The sequence below is a fragment of the Petaurus breviceps genome, unplaced genomic scaffold (genome assembly GCF_028583685.1).
Source record: "Petaurus breviceps papuanus isolate PSGF00001 unplaced genomic scaffold, PetGlider_PUasm1.0 91133, whole genome shotgun sequence".
Lineage (NCBI taxonomy): Eukaryota > Metazoa > Chordata > Mammalia > Diprotodontia > Petauridae > Petaurus > Petaurus breviceps.
Genome location: NW_027187419.1, coordinates 50,618,620 through 50,631,845, shown reverse-complemented (window position 1 = coordinate 50,631,845; position 13,226 = coordinate 50,618,620).

Here is a 13,226-nt window from a genome sequence, read left to right as displayed (position 1 = left end):
GTTAGCTGTTATTATATAATCATCGTCAATGTGATCTATGCCCTGGGGTGAAGGGTCATAGAAGAGGAGGGAAAGGAAGAATACTGACCAACACCAAGCCTGCTGCTTTCTGTCATTAAGACTCAAGGCCAACGGCTTCAGATTGGTTCCCAGGTCAGGCTTCCCCTTGCTTCCGGTGCACTGGTTGTGACCCACAGTTTAAGAAGCGCTAAAGGGGTCAAGAATGAAACAAGTTTAAGAAGCTCCACGGACAGGATGGATGACATCACCAGCCAGCCCCCCATAACCATAACAACCACTGTGCTATAACTTGCCTGGTTCCCTTGTGATATGCTGCAATTACTGTGTGATTACAATATCCATGCCAACTGTCCAGGCTTCCCCTTCTTCTCAAATTTATATACCTTCCCCAATCTCCTGAAATCTTCCCTCACTTCCTCACTGTACCCCTGAAATCGGGGTGGGGCAGGTGAAAGGGCAAATCATAGTGCAGAGAGTAGAGGAGAGCTCTGTACCTCCTTATAACTCCACCCCACACATGTTCCAGGAAATGGGACCATTGTGGATTCATAATGACGTAATAATAGCTCCTGTTTCTATAGTGCTTATTTAAGACTTTCAAACTGCTTTCCATCTATCATCATGTTCGATGCACACAGCAACCCTGGGAGGCTGGTGTTATTGCTATTTCCCTTTTAGAGGTGAGGAATCTGAAGGTCAGATTGGTTAAGTGGTCACACAGCTACCCAGAGTCACACAGCTAGTAAATGGTTGAGGCAGGATTTCAAAGCCAGGACTTTCTAAATTCAAAATCAGTACTCTCTGTACTATGCCATATTGCCCATCAAAGCCCACAGCAGAAGAGACATACTTTGTCCCTTGACATCTTGGATCTAGGGAAGCTAGGTGGTACACTTAGATAGAGTACTGGGCCTGGAGTCTGGAAGACTCCTCTTCCTGAGTTCAAATCTGGCCTCAGACACTTACTAACTATATGAATGTGGGTAAGTCACTTAACCCTGTTTGCCTCAGTTTCCTTATCTGTAAATTGAGCTTGAGAAGCAAATGACAAACTGCTCCAGTATCCTTGCCAAGAAAACTCCAAATGGGGTCATGAAGAGTCAGACACACCTGAAATTCTTGGATCAAACCAGAAAAGAGATATGTGTGGACAGTTAAAAGTTTTACTGCCTAAAAACAATTAACCTGAATGATCCAGGAACTTGAATAAAACTAGATAAGCATTGAAGGACTACTTCCTTTGTTTAAATTCTGGGAATAAACCCAAATGAATAATAATTTGCTTAGCTAAAAACGCAACCCAAATAATCTTTTTTTTTTCTAAACTGAATAGCAAAATAAAACAAAGGATTTTCCCCCAGAAAAACATCTGGAGGAAAGGAAGCAAATTATATTTTCTGAAACTACTGATCTGAAACAAAACTTGAGCATTAAAATAGCCTCTGAACCAAGCCTGACTTGAACCAGCATTTCATTCTGGTGAGTCCTTGGCATGGTCCTCCTTTAGATTGAAAAAGGATTGTGTTAGGATCCAAAATCTGCATCTTCTATTTTGAAAGGAGTCAGAAGTTGAGAGTCAGCAGTATGGGGGAAAAATAAAAATCAAACAGTAGGATAAATAGAACAGAACATATTAAAAGAGCAAAGAATCTTTGTGCCTCGGGTCCTTCCTTTGGATAAGAGAGCCCGCAGGGACAGGACAGATATTATCAAAGAGAACACCCAGGATGCACTAACCATATGTAATTCTCACAGGCCAGCCAGTGATAGGATTTACCAACGTGGGCAGGAAGGAGTTGAAATAGACAGGAACAATGTTCCTTCATGAATCTCTCTCCGCTGAGGGCTTCAAGGGTGTCTACCTATAGGAACGGTAGCTATTTTCCCATTTTCCTAGGAATGGCCTCAAGAATCCTAAAAGCAGCAGAGCCCCAGAGTTGGCTCTTGCATGGAGGACCTTTGTCACTCCCAGCAATCCAGAAAATGGCATGAAACCAAAAATGAAAAGCCTCTAGGCTGGGCAAAACTACGTGGCCTTCTAACCTAGAGCTCTCAGCCTGTTATGTTTACTGAAATAGAAATCCAGCAGCCTCCACCCTCTATCACCTGACAGACAGTGTCAGTCCTAGTACCAAAGTGGAGATGATTCAGGACCCTATATGTAAACAGACTTGGAGTCAGAGACTAAGTAGACATGACTCTGATACTTCCCCTATTTCTGACCCTCCCTGGAGGAAGTTGGGTACTCTCTAATAAGGGTATAAAGGCCAGGCTGGCACACACTCCCAGTTATCACCAGAACCACCTTCACTGATCTTGGCAGGCCCTGGGCATTGCGGTACATGTGAGTATCTGTTCCTCAACCTATTTCCATGTGGGTCTGGGAAAATTGCTGACAGGCTGAGGGGTTGTTTAAGATTATCCTTCATTTTCTGATCTAATAGAGGCAGGATGGAAAGTACGGATAGGAGGTGGGGAGATAGGAATGAAGAACAGAACTTATTGAAAGAGAGAAGAATTATTTTTTTAATTTTTTTATTTATCTACTATTAGTTTGCAACATTCAGTTCCACAGGTTTTTGAGTTCCAAATTTTCTTCCCCTTGAGCCCCTCTACCCTTGGCGGTATACAATCCAATATAGGTTCTGCATATACCTTCACATTAAACATTAGTCAAGTTGTAAAGAAGAATTATAACCAATGGAATGAACAATGAGGAAGGAGAAACAAATCAAAACGAAAAGAGAGAGCAGGTAGTTTGCTTCAGTCTGCACTCTCTGGATATGGATAGCCTTTTCCATCGTGAGTCTTTTGGAGTTGTCTTCTAGCCTTGCATTGCTGAGGGGATCCCAGTCTATCAAAGTCAGTCATCACAGATATGATGTGTCTGTAATCATGTACAATGTTCTCCTGGTTCTAAGAGTAAAGAATTTTTGGTCCAGCCTTTGGAGGAGAAAAAGCAGCCCCCAAAGAGCAGGACAAGCCCGTTTTCTTTGTGGTCTGTGAGCATCACTTGACTGACTCTCCTTCCCAGAGATTGACAGTCACTTGGGTCACCTTCTTTGAGCATTTGCTGGACTCTCCCCATCCAGGGCAGAGGCTGGGCTGCAGGATTTCTGTGGATAAAAGGACGGGGTTTCCACTTCTGGGTCAGATCATTTGTTCAGAGAGAGAGCTCTAATGCTGGCGTCTCACCAAGGGGGACAGTCTTGAATGGGAGTTCAAGGAGAGAGAAGGGTATGAACAGGGTTCCAGCTTTGCTTGGGAGAGTTTTCAAAGCAAATAAAATCAACAGATATTTACTAGACAACTGTTTTGTCCAAAGCTTTAATATGATTGCACTGCTTCTGAGTGAATGGATACTTCTCCAGAGGACTTTGTGTTCTGTTTCTTCTCTGTTCTCTTTTAAGAGAAAGCTGAGCAAGGTGTAATTGAGTAGATGGCTTGAGACAGGATAGAATGGCATGGGAGGGGGTACTATGGCACGGCATGGGCCAGGAATGAATGGGACAGGACGGAAATCACACGGTGCTAGATCTAGGCAAGACCTTTGAGATCAGACAAGCTCCTTATTTTAGAAATGAGGAAAGTGAGGCTGAGAGAGGTTAATGACTTGACCAGGGTCACACTGCTGGTCAGTAGGGGTAATAGAACTGGAACACAGGCCTCTTGACTCTTAGTCCAACATTCTTTCCCCTACACCATACTGCCAAGGCTCTGCTTTTCACCACCATGCACACACTTACATAAGCACACTTCTTCTGTGTGTGTGTGTGAATGTATATATGCATATGTTATAGGGTAATTGGCCAGTGCTGTAAGTACTCTCTCCCCCACTCTAGGGGAGCTTGCAAGGTTCAAATAGGGGTTGCTATGGGAAAAGGGGATGATAAAGTTCCAATCAATGGCTTAGAAGCCAGGACTGATAGAAGGGAGTGGGGGGATTGGGGCTGTGTTAATGAAGTATGGATTGACTGGGTTGGAAGCTGATTAGCTTTGGCACTGGGCTTTTCCACAGCAGTGGCAGCAATAGCAAAGGAGAATCAATACTAATCCCTTGATCCCATTAGGGGCTCTTGCAGAGGTTTCTCTGGCTCTCCAGAACTGAGACTACAGCCTTCCCGCCCTCTACCCCACTTTACAGATCTCCTTCATCTCCACACTCACAGAACCCCAATTCTCAGGCAATTCCTCTCCCAGTGACCACAGCCCAGCTTCTAGGAGAACAGTCAGATGGGAGATTGTGTGTTTTAGAACTGACTGCTTCCCCCATCCCCAATGGCCCTATCGCTGTTCTTGCCTGTGTTCTGTCCTTTTTCATCCCTGGGCTGTTGCCTGGAGGAGAAGCTATGCTCTGTCCTGTAGAACCTCAGCTAGCCAAAGGCCACCCCAGCCCCTCGTATCCATGAACCCAAAGTACTTCCCATTTCTTCTAAAGATATCTCTTGTCCCAACACTGGGGAGCTCTGCCCCCTTCTTTTCAGATTTGCTTCATTAGGAGAGAAGAGGAAAATAGACATGTAGTATGATGTGGTAGATAAAGAGGAGCCTAGAAGCCAGAAGGACCTGGGTTCAAGTCCAGATTCAGACACATACTGCTTTTGTGACCCCGGACAAGTTATCTGACTTCTCACTGTCTTAGATAACTCAGACTCTAAGTTGCAGATAAGGTATTCGCTTGCATTGGTAAAAGTAGTTCTCTCAACCAGGAGTTCCCTATGTCAGCAAAATCACAGGTTTTGTGCCCATCTCTATGGCAGGAAGGAGAGAGTGGAGGCAAAAGAGAGACCTGTATAGGCAGAGGCAGCTAGGGAGTGCTGAGTAGCACCATGCCTTTATTTTACTGCATTTTTGGCAAAAATACATCTGACCACCCCCCTCACAGACACCCCAATCCTTGATTTTCCAATTCAAGGACAATGGAAATTAATCATACTTTCTCTTGCACACTGAGGGCTCAGAAAAAAAATCTTTGCTCACATTTTAGAGCTAACCTGGGGCTCTCCACGATGCACCCAGATGACACCTATACCAGCCACACCTTCAGCATGTCTTTGTCTTTCTGGATCTTGGCTGAGCCTGCCCTTTTCCCCTTCTCTTCAAACCTGAGAACTTGTTGAAGTGATAGATGTATCGCTGCTGCCATCTTATGAGCATCAGTGATATTGCAGACAAAGATCTCCCTCCTTCCCAGAACTGACCCAGCCTGCCCAATACCCAACTCACCCCTTCATTGGGAGGCAGGGCCTGGGAAGTCAAAAGAGCAAGGAGGACCGAAACTTAGGAAAACTATCAAAATAATCATCTGACAAATATTTGTTAGGTATTTACAGTGTGTATATCATGTTAGGATCCCTGCTTTCCATGTCCTTACAATCAAGTTGAGAAAGAAACCATACACATGTGAAAATATAATTCACAATAATTGGGGATATTACATGATAAGTACTTAATAAGCAGTAGACACAATGAGTATTATTAGAACTCATAAGAGGAAGAGATGACTGCGGACTGGAGTGTTCAAAGAAAGCTTGTCATTTCTACCTTCCCAGCGTCTACTCACACAGCCACCATCCTCATATCAACCTAGACTGTTATCATAGCCTTCTCATTGGTCTTCCTGCTTCAAGACTCTCCCTGCTCCAATCCGTCTTTCACTCAGCTGCCACAGTGATTTTTCTAAAGTGCAGTCCTGACCATGTCACCCCCCTCCACACATACATACCCCTACTCAATAAACTCCAATGGCTCACTCTTACCTCCGGGATCAAATATATAAACCCTTGGTTTGACTTTCACCAGGTCCCTTCTTACCTTTCCAGTATTCTTACACTTTACTCCTCCACGAGTCCATAATCCAGCAATATAGACTTGAAGTTCTTCACAGAAAAAACTCTATTTCCTATCTTCAGGTCTTTGCAGTGACAGATACTCTCTTCCCCCTCACCTCTGCCTCTTAACCAGATTCCTTCAAAACTCAATTTAAATCCTACCCTTACAAAGTTCTTTCCTGGGCTCACCAGCTGCCAGAACCTTCCACTTTGAGATTACTTTTGATTTTTTTTAGATGTTCTTTCTTACATATTTCCTCCTTCATTAGAATGTGAGTTTCCTGATGGCAGGAACTTTTTTCTGTATCCTCAGAGCTTAGCTTGGGATACATGTACTGATTTGGTACATAGTAAGAACTTGTTTACTAACTGACTTGAATTAGGCCTAAAAGATAGGGAAAGGCAAAGAGAAAGCCAGCCTGGGTAAAGGTAAGAATTGGCATGGCCTCTTAAGACTTGTGATTTTGCTGACATAGGAAACTCCTGGTTGAGAGAACTACTTTTACCAATGCAAGCGAATACCTTATCTGCAACTTAGAGTCTGAGTTATCTAGGAGAGTGAGAGGTTAGATAACTTGTCCAGGGTCACACAAGTAGTATGTGTCTGAATCTGGACTTGAACCCAGGTCCTTCTGGCTTCTAGGCTCCTCTTTATCTACCACATCATACTTAACTAGTGAGGTTACATCCACATACTCAGGGAAATCTACCAGCAGGCCAGAGAAGTGGACATTAGAAAGGGAAAGTAAAAGAAAATGGATCCTCCTGTGTTCTTTACATTTCCCAAGGTTCTCTTGGGTAATGGGGCCATCAGTGGGGTTTGGGGCAGAAAGACTTCTTGTGTTCTTTGATGCTGAACAAACAAGCATGAGAACACGAGGAATATAGGAGAGAAGACAAACAGGCTAGGAAATGCAAGCAGAGTGAGTGCAGATGTTGTATCAAGTGGGATCTTTACCGATGGCTCTTTTAAAAAGCAAAATTCAAATCATGCCAAGGAATCCCGGAGTATCCTTTGGGTTTGCTCTGCCTCCAGCCCAGAAGTCCAGCTTTTAAACTCCACGGTCCATTGAGGAACAGCACTGGGAAACCGGCCGAACATACTGAAATGGAAGGGTCTTCACATCGTCATTTCATCTCTTCTACATAGGACCTCCCAAGCCATAAAGAAGAGTGTGCTTTTTTTAGACCTTGAAATCATAGCCCTGACACATCATCCTGGTCCACACCCAATTCTGCCTCCTCTGCCACATATCTTTGCCCACTGAGATGACAAAGGTGACTTTACGATACTTCAATTAAGCAAACTCTGTACATAACAGTCAGGACACTGGGTTGGACACTGAAAACACAAAGATAAGATAATGTACCATCTGTTTCAAGGTACATACATTCAAATCAGAGTGACGGGACCTGTACTCAAATACAGTGCAAGGTAGGATGGGATGATGAAGGAACCTAAGAGATCCAATGTTATCTAACTAAAATGGGGGGGGGGGCAGGGATCATTTTCTGCCTGGGAGATGGGGAAGAAGGATCAGTCTCATAAAATAGGGAACCACTCTTCCAAGATGAAGAGTGAGTAAAATGACCAGACCTGTGCATTAGGCAGCTGTATGAAGAATGAAATGGAGAGGAGGGAGATTAGAAGTGGGAGATCAGTTAGGAGCTAATGAGAATAGTATAAGGGAAAGGTGACAAACCTTAGGGAATGAACTATAGTGTGACTGTGGGCAAACTTCATCTCTTTGAGACTCAGTTTCCCATATTGAAGAGTAGATTAGATCATCTCTTAGATCACATCCAGCTTCCAGACCTTATGTCTCCATATAAAAAGGAGAGAAATTACAGGCATCCATATTAATCTCAAATACAGCAAAAAAATGATTAAATGCTTAAGTCTAACTTTTCAATTTCAAAACTTTCAAAACAATACCCTCCTCAACCTCTTTGGAATCCTATGACCTTTCTTTGTGGCTCTCAATGGGCTGCCAGGCTTCAAGTTAAAACTGCTTTTTGAAAGCTACAGGAATGTTAGAGCTAAGAGGGACCTTCCAAGTTATCTAACTTCCTCATTTTACATGTGAGTAACTTGGAGCCCACAGAGGGCAAGCAAACTCGGGACTCTTAACTCCCAATGTAAGAAATAGTTCTTTGGTCCCTTATCTTCTCCTTGACTCCTTAAGACGGATGCTCCCCAAGGTTCTCTCCTTGGTCTTCTGCTTTTCCATACCTAACTGCTTTGTGATAATGGTCAGCCATTACCACAGCTTCAGCTATCATTTCTACAAAGATAAATCTCCATCCCGGACCCCACTCCCAAGAGACAGAACATTTCCAACTATCTATTGTAAGTCTTTACATAGATGTCCCAATGGCATCTCATACTCAACATGTCCACAACAGAAGTTATTTCTCCACATGGAGGGGCTTAGATAGAAAAGGAGGATTTCAAAGTGAAAACAGAAGAGGGGAAATAGCTCATATATATCACTAAGGAAGATACCTCAGAGAAAAGCAGGCATCACATAAAATGACAAAATCTGTAGAAGGGCACAGTAATTCACAGGAGACATGTCTAAGAAGAGGAGCAAGAATAATACTCATAGGTGCAGCTGATTATACAAATTGTGCAAAATAAGGATTAAAAACCAAACGAACTAGAGATCTTAATGCAAGGAGGTGAATTTGAGTCATAGAAATTACTAAGACATGGTGAAACAGGACTCATGATTGGAATGAGGCCATGGGAAAAAATGCTTATTGAAAAGGAATAAATTAGACAAAAGGGATGTTAGAGTACCATTGTACATCATGTTGTTGAACTGTGTGGAATTCCACAAACCAGAGGATGGAGAGCATTTGAATGAGCAAAAGTGAAGGGAAATACAAAATCAATACCATTTCTAAAGACTACTCAATCACTACTACATGGAGGATCAGAATATTCTTGACTTTCCTTCATTCTTCAAAAGATGGAAGAAGTCTCAAAGGGAAATGCTATTCTGAACCTGATTCTGGTTGCACAAGCAGAAATGTTGTGAGAGTCTTGGGAGAAAGTAACCAAGCCGTCTTAGACTTAGTGATAGAAAAGGCAGAGAAAGCTGGTCTGAGTCTCACCCTAGTTTATAAAGATCAGATCTCAGAGGGTTCAGAGAAAAGATAAGCAAGATCCTACAGTATCTAGAAAAAGGCTTTCCAAGAGGGACACAATTCTAATAAGTAGAAAACATGGGCGGAGCATTTAAAGACACCCACATGGACACATAGGGAACTCATTTGTAACACACGGGTCCATGAAATGCCTCTGGTATGGACCCCAATACTACAATACCTCACATAGAGTTTTAACTATCTTCTCATTCTCTGGGTTACGTCAGTTACTGGAACCTTCCCTCATCCTAGCAAGTCTGGGTTCCTAGAGAAGGAACCCCAGTACATAGCTATGCTCAAATTCTCTCAGGGTGCTGGGGTGAATAACCCTGCTGTGGAGGAAAACATTCCCTCTAATCACCAAGATTAGCTGTCAAGCCCACACCAGCGCACTTCCATTTACACAAAACAAGACTAGAAAAGGTCAGTTCTTTCCCCAACTTCTCCTACAGATGTTTATCCACAGATGCTAAAATATAATCTTCTGCTTTAGTAGAGGCAGCCGTTGTTATGATGAATCAGTGCTGAGCCAGGAGTCAGGAAGACTCCAGGTGAAGTCATTTAATCTGTTTGCCTCAGTTTCCAAAATTGTAAAATGAGGGTAGTAATAACACCTACTTTCCAGGGTGGTTGTGAGAATCTGATAAGATAATATTGTAAAGAGCTTAGCACAGCGTTTGGCACATAGTAGGCACTATATCAATGCTAATTGTTATTATTATCCTCAGTGCCTAGCGTGGTGTTTTGCATGCAGTAAATACTTAATGGTCAGTAAATGAATGAAGCTCAGTACCCTCCAATCCCACCTTCCTAGCACCAGCACAGCTCTTTTTGAACATCTCAATGGCCCCTAGATTCTTCCTTTTTCTTCCCATTCCTTTGCCTCTGGAAGAACCAGAGGCTTCCTCTGTGAACTAAGTGACCCTAGAGTCGCTAGCAGAGAAATAACCCCAATGATAAGGGAGCAGGTAAGAGACTGACGTTGGCTTTCAGTGCTTTTCATCATTTAAATGCTTTCAACTAAGGACTGAGAAAAAACCTTTGCATGGATTATAAAAGTTTCTTGCTACCAGGCTTACCATTTGTTCCTACATTGAGCCTTTGGGACAAGCCACAGCTACTGAATCCTCAGAAAAACAGTCCTGGGCCCACAAGATGAGGAGAGATGACCTGACCTAGAGACACTGCTCTGGGAAAGACCACCTATCTCCCCCTGCCTCCCACCAATGAGGCCAGCTCACAAGTCCAAAGAATGGCCCCTCAGGCCCAGAACTCTCTCCCTTCTCATCTCTGCCTCCTTCCTCATTTCCCTGATTTCTTTCAAATCCCAGCCAAAGTCCCACCTTCTGTTTAAGAAGCCTTTCCCAACCCTCCTTAATGAAAGTGCTTTCCCTCTGTTGACTACCTTCAGTTTATCTTGTATATATCATGTTTGTGCACAGCTGTTTGCACGTTGTCTCCCCCATTAGAGAGCAGGGACTTTTTTACCTTTCTTTGCATACCTAAGACTTAGCACAATGCCTCGCACATTAATAAATGCTTGCTAACTGACTGACAAACCCAAGTCTTAGGACCGAGTGGATCACACTATTCTTTACCCGAGCCCTGTGACCCCTCCCCAGCCTCCAGTGCTGCAGACCATCTGAGGAGGAGCATTAGAGGTTAGGTAGTACAAGGGATAGACTGCCTGGCCTGGAGTCAGGAAGACTCATCTTCTCAAGTTCAAATCTGGTCTCACACACTTATTAGCTGTGTGACCCTGGGCAAGTCACTTAACCCTGTTTGCCTCAGTTTCCTCATCGACAAAATGAACTGGAGAAGGAAATGGCAAACCACTCCAGTATCTTTGCCAAGAAAACTCTGATTGGGGTTACAAAGAGTCAGACATGACTGAAACTACTCAACAACAACAACATTAGGGGCTCAGAAAGTGGTTTACTAGGGCCCTGCTCCTTGCTGGCCCTGGCTGCCTGACAGGCAAGGTAGCTCTTTCGTTCGGCTTAATAACAGCCTAGTAATTAGCTCCACCATTTTGCTCCTATACTTATAATAGCCTCCATTAAAGTTATGGGGTTTTCAAGCAGTAATGGCTTCCAAAGTAATTAATACACAACTGGGTTTATTGCTAAGTTTATTTTTAGAACTATTCTCTCTCTCCACTTCCTTTTATAAGTTGCCTTGGCCAAAAAGAACAGATTGGATGTGAATCATCTCTCCGTGACCTCGTTGTACCCCCTGCTTCTCCTCACCCCCTCCCTGTGCCTGCTGGCCTTTTAACACTTACGCTTCCTCTCCCCTACCTCCCCAGTCTACACATGAAGCAACCAGGATTTGTTCTGGATTTCGAGGATGGATCACAGACTCTTAGCCCTAGAGTTAGATTTCAGAAGTTATCTAATTCCCCCATCTCTCAACTAAGGAAACTAAGACCCAGAAAATGATGTGATTCATCTCAGATCCCACAGGTAGTAAGTGACAGAGACCAGATTTGGGCCAGTTACTGATTCTAAATCCAGTATTCCTTCTACTCAGCCAGGTTTTTAAAGGGTTTCCAGGGTGAGGTCTGGAAGTCAACAGACCTGGGCACACACACACACACACACACACACACACACACACACACACACACACACACACACACACACCACTGATCTTTGAACCTCTAGGTACTAATGTAACATCTAGAGATTCTACAACATCATTCATGTGGACATTACTGGGAGGGTGATATGGCGCTTAGGACTAGACTGTGGAATTCTAAGGGCTCAGGCTAAAGGTATTTCTTCCCTTAAAAAATTAATTAGATAAATAAATGAATAAGCAAACAAACTATGGATAGTGTAGGTTATTAGCCCCATATTTAGGCCACTGGGAAAATGTAGCTGGCTACTGGTACTAGAAAAGACCCAGTGATGGTCTCTGATGTGACTATCATCCATATGTCTCTGGGTTTTCTGCTGTCCAGAACTGACAAAACTTTTAGAGTACAGTCCAGAAGTTGATAGCCTTTTTTGTCTCCCTCTCCCCTTTTGTTCTAATCTTTCTTCTTTTCCACCCTTCCTTCCCAGGGCTGATAGCAGTTACTAAGTTCACACAATCAATCAATCAGTATTTATTAAGCACCTACTGTGTCCCAGTACCCCAAAATACAATTACAACCCCAGCTCACCAGAAGTTTACATTTTATTTTTTTTAAGTATTATTTTCTTCAATCAGGCTGTTGACTCGCTTTTCTTGATTTTCCTGCATCATTCTCATTTTTCTTACCAATTTTTCTTCCACTTCTCTCACTTGGTTTTCAGAATCCTTCTTGAGCTCCTACATGGCCTGAAACCAATTCATATTTTTCTTGGGAGCTTTTGGTGCAGGAGTTCTGACTTCATTGTCTTCTTCCCATTCCATGCTTTGATCCTTTTTGTCCCCAAAAATGGAATCTATGGTAGGATTGCATTTCCTCTGCTTGCTCATGCTGCCAGTCAATTACTTGACTTTTGAACTCTTTGCCATACTAGAACTCTGCTTTCAGAATGGAGAGAGCTTTGTCCAAATCGCTGCGGTTTTCACAGTTGCCAGAGCTATTAGGAGGGAGCCCTCTCTGCAGCCCCTGTAAGTTCTGGCACCTGGCTACATACCCTAGGACCTCCACCCAAGACAGTGATCCATATCTAAGCAGGTCAAAGCAAGAGCAATTCCCCTCTGAATGGTCACCCCTACAATCTGCAGTCCAGGAGCACTGGAGTCAGCCACGCAGCAGTAGCTGGGGCTGCCACACCTCCTCCACCACTTCTCACCCTGGGGCAGGGGCTGGACCACACTCTTCCAACCCCCTCTTCCAGCAGAGTTCCCAACTGACCTTTTACTTGCTCTTTGGCATTTATGGGTTGAGAAGTCTGGAAACTGCCACAGCCACAGCTGCTGGTGATTCACTCTCCTGAAGTCTAGAAGTTTACATTTTAATGAGATTCAATCCTTTCCTGGTTTAGGTTGGAGGCAGAGTAGAGGCAAAGTCAACACAAAACTTGGTTGGGGGTCAGCATTAACATTGCTTGGGATGGGAATGAATGGGAGAACAAAGGGATTGGAAGCGCTGAGACAGGAGTGATGAGACTTGAAATTAGGATCCAAAGATGCCTTGAAATCAGACATTGAGAATTTGCCCTGATTCTCTTGGGTTCATAAAGCTCAAATAAAGCTCCTCACCAGCTAATGCCTCCAGGGGCC